The 9,476-nt window shown below is 36.3% G+C and overlaps 1 non-coding gene across 1 annotated transcript; it reads right to left on the minus strand.

The window, feature by feature from the left end:
• Nucleotides 1-4,923: 4,923 nt before the first annotated feature.
• On the minus strand, nucleotides 4,924-5,855 carry LOC101309376. The gene is made up of 2 exons (XR_183678.1): nucleotides 5,736-5,855; nucleotides 4,924-5,600 (listed from the first exon to the last, which is right to left on the minus strand). It is a non-coding gene; the product is annotated as an uncharacterized LOC101309376 (transcript).
• Nucleotides 5,856-9,476: the final 3,621 nt, after the last annotated feature.

Raw genomic sequence — 9,476 nt, forward strand, 5'->3', positions numbered from 1 at the left:
CTTGCTTTTTAACGATGCTGCAATCATATAATTGCTTATTATACTAAAGTTTAGCCACCCACATATACATATTTATTTTAATTTTCTTTAACTCGGGATTAATACTGGATTAATTGGCCGGGTCACATACTTCAAAAATTTATGAAATCGATCTCAAGAAATAACTAAGATGCTTCAAGTCAGTATATCCAAATTAATAGGAAAATCGGATCAATAGATGAGAAAGAAAAGAACAGAGCTGGTAATAGTATCAGAATTATAAAGCATAGATCAGAAATATAATCTCAGCATACAGAAATCTCAAACAGTATAAGTAAAAAGAATAATTCAACCAACAACAACAACAACTAAGATTACCAAGAATCTGACAATCAAGTTTTATTTGATGCTACACTAATCAGGAGTTTAATTAATTTGTTGTAATGAAGTCATTTTTAAGTATATCTAACGCTTCACTGATACAAGACTTGCACTTTGAGTACTTGTTAGTACTCAGGGTTATATCCACCACATCTCTGAGCTAGGTTGAGCAGTATTTCAGCAAAAGCAAAGCACTACCTAACCAATCTGCACAAAAGAACTACCTAACCATTGCCGATCAAATGGCGTCCACAACCTAGCTGGTGGTTCTTTTGTCTCTTGTCTTATGTTCTTCCTGGTCCTACTAATGGCATCACCCGACCAAGGACACACACACACACACACACCTTGTTATATCTTTTCTAAAGCAATTACTGTCATATGAGGATCCCTTCTTGTTTCATTACTGTTATTAATTCCAAATATAACTACGTAAGGAACTAGTTTTCAGTGTTATTATTAAAAAATAAAGCCAAAGTAAGAGTGATCAAAAGGGAGCATGATTAGAGACTACAAAATGAATACATACAAGGATATAGGGAGCTTCAAGTTCAGACGTCACCTTCAAGGATAATTTATATGTCCTTCCTATTTCAACAATCCATTTGATAGTCTTCAAATAACGAGAATCCTTGAAAAAAGAAATTTAGTATATACTAGTCAAGTTAGAAATCAACCCAATTACTTGATATCTTCATTAAAAATTGTTGCACAGTTTTGGTTTAAGTGACCAAATAATTCATGATTTAGTAGGTATTTTTTTTGTGTGATGCTTAATGAAGGTAAAAGATGGACGGTTATAATCATTGAACTGCATTAATGTGGCGTGATCAGGGTATAGACATCTATGATTATCTGAAGTTATGGGCACCCACACACACAATATTGAATTTACAGAAAAACATGCAGACAATAACTATTAACCTTATTTGCAAGGCCAACCTAATTCTGGCATGTGGTCTTGTGGATCGGTGGACAAATGCAACAAATTGAAATGCTACAGAGGAATGCATATGTTGGCTAACAAATAAATGAAGGATATACGACAAGACTACTACAACCATAACTCTAATACCATGCAAAAACACAGTTACACAGGTACAAGCATGAGTATAAGCTTTAAAAGAATTGATTTAACAATGTGTGTGACAAAGTGGATAAATTTTTTTCGTATTTGTAAGCTAGTGAAATGACTTTTAAATTTTAGGTCCTCTACTGTTGCCAAAAATTCATAGCATATGAGGATCATTGTCCGATAATCTCCTTAATCGATTATTTAAGGCACGGCGAATGCCTCTAAGTTAATACCTCTACGTGGATATACCAAATGTTGTTGTTTAGCAAGCCATTATTCCAGTAGTGCAAGAGGTCCGACAGAATATCCCAAGCCCAATTGCAAGTTCAGTTTTAACAAACTGTCCAGGCCATGTTAATATAATACCTCCATATGTAATAGTTTTGGGATTCTTGCTCAAATGCAGCAAGGTGAGAACATTATTTCAATTCAGATGAGCATTCGATAGTTGCAGAGTGCATTGACACTTTGGTGAGCAATGATAATAATTATTTTACTTCAGTGGAACCTATTGTTCCCTTGTGAAACTAAGTTCTGTTGGGGTGATTTGGAAAATAAAATTCCATTGATCATCATGTAGAAGTCCTTAAAGTTGATGGTTTCATGAGGGTGAAACAACTGATCTAGATAAGAATCATCTCAAGTCTCTCAAAGTCTTAAAATAAAAGATTGAAGACCAAAGGAGATTAATGAGACCTTTTCCCTACCCACAATCATATGCTCGTTGTTGGTCTTGATCTCTAGTAGAATTGGCTCTGCTTAATCTTGTTTAGGTTTACTTTGGTTGCTTTTTGGTTTTGTTGTTTCTTTTAGGGGGTCTTGGTTTCATGGTTTCATGTCTTCATTTTAGGAGTTAACCTTTTTATTTAATTTGTTAAAACCACGGGAGACATCAGTGGTGGACATAAATTCCCCACTTTCCTCTCTACCTAAAACTAGACCTGTAAATGGACCGGATCTGAAGCAGATCGACCTAGATCCAGATCCGTACGTAATAGAAATTTTGGATCTAGATTCAACTCGTTACCCGCCGAATCATTGATAGCTCGATCCAAATCCGAATCCGGCGGGTTAACGGATACCCGACCTGTTAATCAGATCTGTTTATAATAATAAATATTTTTAAATTTTAAATAATAATTTATTAATTTTATCATAAATTTTCATAAAACACTAATGAAATATTATAACAAAATAAAGGTTTACATCAAAAGTTGAATTACATGGCCATAATACTCCTTAACAATAAACTAATATAATCAAAATACTAGACCTCCAATGTTTTTAGCAAAAAGCATAAAAAGAACATAGACATCAATACGTAATCTTCAACTTCATCAAATCATACTGTAGACAAAATTTTGACATTTAGGTATCTAAATAATTTTTATATTATTTAATATTTTTCAGTAATATTATATTTTTCATATTTTATAAAAATATTATTTAATTATTTTAAAACGGATCCGGGTCCTTAACGGATCAGATCAACCTCGATATGTATCTGATCCGTTTAATAAACGGGTTAACGGATCAACGCGTCAAATTTTCGATCCAAACCAGTTTAAAAACCATGGATCCGGAGCTGGTCCGGATCAAGATCCGATCCATTTACATGTCTACCTAAAACACCACCGATTACAATGGACAAGAACCGATGTGGGTTCAACTGTAACATAACATATCTCAGAAGCCTTGATACATCCTTACAGCCAACCTCAAGAAGAAACAACCTCTTACGACACTATCTACAGAAATCGACAGCATATATGCAGAGGCAACCTCTTCATGTCAATTACATTGACAACAAGAAAACACCAATATTAAGATAGATAGTCCCTGAAAATGACACCATAACATGTCCCTACCGACACGACCAACGACAACAACTTACAAAAACCCGAAAACTCTCGCTCAAAGAGGAGGAACGAAAAACCAAACGAAACCAATAAAACAAAAAAAAAACCAACAAAATAAAATGCTAAAAAGAAAAGAAAAGAAAAACCTTGATCTGGGCCCAAAAGAAGCCCAGGCCCAACCTAACCCATTGGACCTCAAGAAGCAGGCCATGTACATAACAAACCAACAAAGAAGTTTCTAGCATCTCTGAGAGCAGTCCGACCGTGCCACCACCAACGTCGGTCGCCACCTGAATAGCACCACCGACCACGTACATATATACACCATGGGAAGCCAAACACTCACACCCACCAACAAACTCTCTATATATTGCCCTCTTTGAAGACCGGACTCTCTCCATCCACCACCACCGACCTACCAAGCATGACCGCGAGCCAACCAACGACGTCATGGGACGTGACTCTGAACAAAATGAACAACTTTTTCTGAAAACCTAGAGAACCTTGTTTTGATAAGAGGAAAGAGTCTAGTTCATTATAATTCATCTTATCCTTATTACTTTTATTCCTTCCAAGAGTTGAAGTTCGAGCTCAACTCATATATAGGACAAGTCACCTAAAGGTCTCTTGTAATGTAGCATGCTAGTCTAGACAACATTAAGTCAAGATTGACAAAATTTGGCACGCTGAATATATTTATCCTTGTGGGAGGGTGCTATAGGTGAACGCTAGCTTGTGAACTACAATCCCATATTGCTCAGTGGTGGGAAGGTTATGTGCTTTATATGCACAAGCACACATCTTAATAGGAGACGCATTTTTGGGTAGAAGCCTAACTAATATCTTGCAATAAGGACTAGGCAATGAAATACTGGAATCAAATTAAGCCTATCTCAATCCAAAGTGTGGCTACAAAGATGGGGTTGTTTATGTCTGCAAACTCACATCCCTAGAAATCCCTAGAAATACAGTTTTTGTGTGAAAACCGAAGAACAAAGTCCTGTTGACACGAGGCCCCATTTTGAGCTAGCCTACCTCCCATGTCCACAAACTAATGCTCCACTACTTAACTTGATAACCACTCACCGATCAAATCAAGTTGCTGAAGCAATGAACAAAAGTAAGATGAAACCAAATGTAGAGAAAAGAAGCGATCTAAACATTCATGACTGGATTTGAAATCAGTTAGTACAAGTCTTCACTCATGTAAACGGCATCATGTACTTTGAACTAATTTTTTTGGAAAACTTCTAGAATCTTTGATTAATTTATTCTCAAAAACATTCTACAAATATGGAATTGATGTGAGACAGACAACTATTTGTAAGATGGTGCTTCAAATCGTTCATAATATGTTTGATAGAAAGAGACAACGTCTACAATGTCAACTGATCACATAATCAAAACAAAAAGCATTTAATCCAATTCTTCCATATGCATTTTATAGGTATGATCAAAATTTGAAGCCAATTCAATCAGGAAACTTGATAACATTATTCAAACAAAAAACAAACCTCTGAAAGTAGGTGGCATCTGGTATATTACGACCATGTAAATAACATGTAGATGCACAAATTGTTCCATATTAGTGCATTAACCAATTCAAAAATCTCACAGAATGATTCCATATTCTAAAAAAAGAGAGATTATTAGGAGAGCAAACACTGATCCACCTAGTGCCACAAGTACCACAACATTAGCTTTTGCCCCTTGGGTATCAAAGCTTTAATATTGTAACCTCCCTTAATTAGCTTCAAGGCCAACTGATGGTGAATTAAGCAAAGTTCAAGATAACTGCAATCCCGTTTTAAATATCAATTATATCAAACTTAGCAAGATGACTAACAACTCCTGAGCAAAGGAGTGTTAACACTTAACAGTACAAATCTTCATTTGCTTGTGCAAAATTCTATATACCAAAATGATCAAGAGCTACTGTGGAGTTCACATCTAATAGAAAGAAACAAGGACTGAATAGCTGCTCTGTTCAGTTCTTAACCCTATAATTCATACAACATACAAAGAGGACTATCAGCCTCAAAATAGTTGCAGACCAAATTAAACCCAAAATATGTAACACATGAACAAAGGAGCCATGTAAAGTCTGAATTAAAGCTAAAAGGGTAAAAGCGAGGTCACCAAGCAAGGTAAAAGCCATAAACATTGGGAAATTTATAGCAGGAGGAAATGTAAATATCGCCGATCAAAATAAAGGCATGAGAAGCGGTTTCTTACCTCAGAGGCTCAAAGGCTTGGACCTGAGAGCTCAATATCTCTAACAAGAAATCATTTTCCTTTATATACGCCTGAAAAAATACATATAGTTCATATTAGCAAACCAATAGATATACCATTAAGTATGAACAACGCTCGTTTCATGAAGCTAGCTAACATCGAAACGGGGGGGGGGGGGGGGGGGAAAGAGAGAGTAGGAAGCTCACGACGTTAAGGCGGTTAGGGCTGACGATTTCAAGAATTCTCAGCTCCATTTACGCTTGTAATTTCTGAAATCTTGTTCGCAGTTGCAGCCAAACAAGACGTTCACTCTCTCAAGCGAATCAAAACTCCGTCGAGAAATCGGCAAAATTGAGAAGGTCGATCGGAGGAGGTGGATGCAATAATAGGAATATTAGCGCAGAATGCAGAGGGAGAACCGCAAAGGCTGGAAAAAGCTTGACGGACGGCAACGTCCATCGCAGAATCGGATACGAAGGAGGCGAGGAGGGGAGGAAGAAGAAGGGATCTGCGGCTCTGCTGCGGTGGAGGAGACAAGTAGAGGCGTACGTGTATGCCTGATGAGGAAGAAGCTGGTGGGGGAGAGTCTGAGAGCTTGAAAGAGAGAGTCGAAAATATCTGAGAGGAAATGTATAAAATAGGAGGAGGACGAAATAATGGTGGGGGCGATGGAGATGATGCCCCCACTTGATCTGAACACGTAAGCATGTTTCACCTTTTCCTTCTGATTTGCTGATTCTGGTTAAAATATTCAGGTATTGATCTAGGGTTTCGGGTATTTTTCTTCTTTTTCTGGGCAAATCAGAGACCTGGTATTTATCGAGAAAACAAAGAGACCTGGTACTGCTGGGGAGTGCTGGCTGCTGCTTCACCACAACAAGCAGCTATATTCTATTCGGCTTCACCAGCCTTGGAATCTAGTACTGTGCGTAAGCATTGACGTCAAATCACACACTTGTCCTTTTTTTTTTTTTTTCTTTAATTACATATTAGTTTTCTATTTACATGTTGGTTGATTGCTCCATCTTTTATCATTCATATGAGGAATTTTGATGTACTTTGACAAAAATACAGCGTCTATATGAAGAGAAGTGTTGATAAATATGGTATGGCACTAGCGATCAGCCCGGGTTTATTAATATAATAAATGATTAAATTCAGTTTATCTTCTTAAATTTTAAGGTTAAAATCAGTTTGGAATTTCTTTTTTTCAATCGTGTTAGTCATTGTACTCTCAAACGACATCATCTAATTCCAAAATTTAAATTTAAATCCAAATATAGTTGAGTTTGATCTATGCAAATTGACGTATTTTCATCGTTAGAATGTCCACTTATCCTTTTTCTAGCTTAAAAAGCTCAAACGTGGTCGATCCTCATGTCACCTCCAAATCTGCAAATGACGTTTTTTTAGAGCCATATTAAAATTTTGTATTTAGTTGATAATGTTTGAGAGTACAATGACTAACGTGATTAAAATAAAACGTAAGAGACCAAACTGATTTTATCCCTAAAGGTTAAAATGAATTTAATCCATTAATAAAAGATGCATTACAAAGTGATAAAAGAGTTTTAATGGGATCGAGCATGTCGAATTTATAAACAAAACTTGCTAAAGGAAGCTCATTGATCATACATATATAGTGTCAATTTTTTAACACAATTTTTTGTTGTAGTGCAACGTGCACTAGATTTCATTTTCTACAATGTCTGTGCATCTTTTCTCACCTCTTTTCTCATGTGAGCTTTCGTGTGTATGGTGATCGGTGTTTCTATGAATATACAAGCTTCCTGGCTAGTTTCTTTTCAAGATTGGTCCAAAGGTAGATAAGGACAAGATTATCTCTGAGTCGTAGGTTATTCTGTCAATTAATGGTCATTATCAATATCACCATGACACCGTATGTCTTCATTGAACATGAGACCATTATACACACACATATAGTATAGTATTACACCGCGAGAGAGTATTCAATGCATCAATATATATTTGCATAGATGGTTATTTAGTAACATCAATTACATTTTTTCAATTGGCCCGGCCACCAACCCACCAAGCATGCATGCTGCCAATGTGCTCTACCATAATACCATTGCCTTCTTGCACCACCGCACCGTCACGTCGAATGTTTTTTAAATCGCAAATTAACATTGTTTCATCCATCAAATTGGTCAATTATTCAACAAAGAAAATATACGTCCAAAAATAAAAAAAACGGTTGACAGAGTTCCAATTTCCAAACCCCCATATTTGCATGTGGAAAATAAAAAAGAGTGAAAGAAGCCCAAAGAAGAAATATTTTCTTTTTGATAAAAAGAAACAAGGGAAGTATAAATGCAAAGTAAAGTTTGAAAGTACAAGACGGCTAAAAATTGTAATGGGCTCAGTCATCAAGCTGCAGCTAATAGCCGTTTGGAGAAAACCACCTTGGTCGACGGGTCCAGGCGATTAAACTGCGACTACACCCAGGAAAATGACTCGTGCGTCACTAACCTCGAGACTCGGGACACGTGTTGACGCTACAAAGTCATCTACGAAAATCATCTACAACCACTTCCAGAATCTTCACCTGCGTGTTCAACTACTTCATCGACACGTACAGAAGCCTAAAATCCGGAATATATTATATATTCGCTTCCGGAAGTATCAGGAGCGAAGGTTCTATAAAAATAAATAAAAACGAGTCGCACACACCTATCACAAACACGTGTCGATATTTGGATTTTATTAATATTCAAATGAGATAGCGACTTGCAATCTGATAATTGTCGAAAAAAAAAAAAAATATGAAAAACTTGCAAACGCTCCCGGACGTAGACATAAAAACTTGCAGACGCTTATGCATAGTTTTCCTCTAAAAAAAACAAATGACAATGTCCACTAGCTTTAATTTTTAAAAATTTTATTCTCACTAATAAAATCAGATTTTAAAATTCCTAAAGAGCTAACTTAAACAACAGAAAAACAAATATACCCTTAATGAATTAAATAAACTACAATAGACCATTATAAGAGCAGAAAGACAATTATACCCTTAATGAATTAAATAAACTACAATAAACCATTATAAATATAAAAATTTATTATAAAATAAAGTTTTTATGACCGGATTCTCACTAGCAATGACGTTGACCGGATTCCAGCAACCTTTGACCGGGCTCCGAAGACCGTTGACGGGACTCCGGGGGCCGTTGTGCTTTAGATACTTATAACATGTCTCTATTGGGGGCAATATGCCTACCTATTGAGGTCAGTAGGACCTCCTACTAGGCTAATATGCATTTTCCCTAGCATTAAAGACTCTAATTTGTTGCCTTCATACGTGTAGTTCAAATATGCCTGGAATACAGCACTCACCTATACATAGTGCATAAAATCAATAAGCACCAATGCACCATCATCGATTCCATGAAAGTATCTAATAACATGATCACATTCCAATCAGTTCTCAAAGTCCATATGACAAGAATCAAAAACACACAGCAACATTGTGTAGGAACAGAGCAAAAGTATAATGTAATTACTCCAAATTAAAACACTTGGACATTTGACGCCCTACATTTTCATCGATGTAATTGTTGACCAACTTTCCTATTGGAATCACGCTGGGATAGATCTAAACATAAAAAACACAACTTTCGGCATCTCATTGTTGCATGTATCCACTAAAATACAAATCATTTCTGTTAAATCAGTACTGAAAACTTAATCAAATCCTCACATAAACAATTCATTGTGCTTGATTCGCCACCGATAACCCTATTAACTAGCAATTTCCTTAGCATCTTCAACGAATCCATGAAAACAAAACTAAAATTCAAAAAACAATCTTGAAATGAACTCGATAACCGGAACTGAAGAACAATAAGAAGAGGAGTTGCCTGAAGAGTTCCGGTGGCGAACTTGACGCGGATGGTGGACTTGGACTCCAAGCAGAACTCGTGCAG

Source organism: Fragaria vesca, linkage group LG1 (assembly GCF_000184155.1).
Source record: "Fragaria vesca subsp. vesca linkage group LG1, FraVesHawaii_1.0, whole genome shotgun sequence".
Classification (NCBI taxonomy): domain Eukaryota; kingdom Viridiplantae; phylum Streptophyta; class Magnoliopsida; order Rosales; family Rosaceae; genus Fragaria; species Fragaria vesca.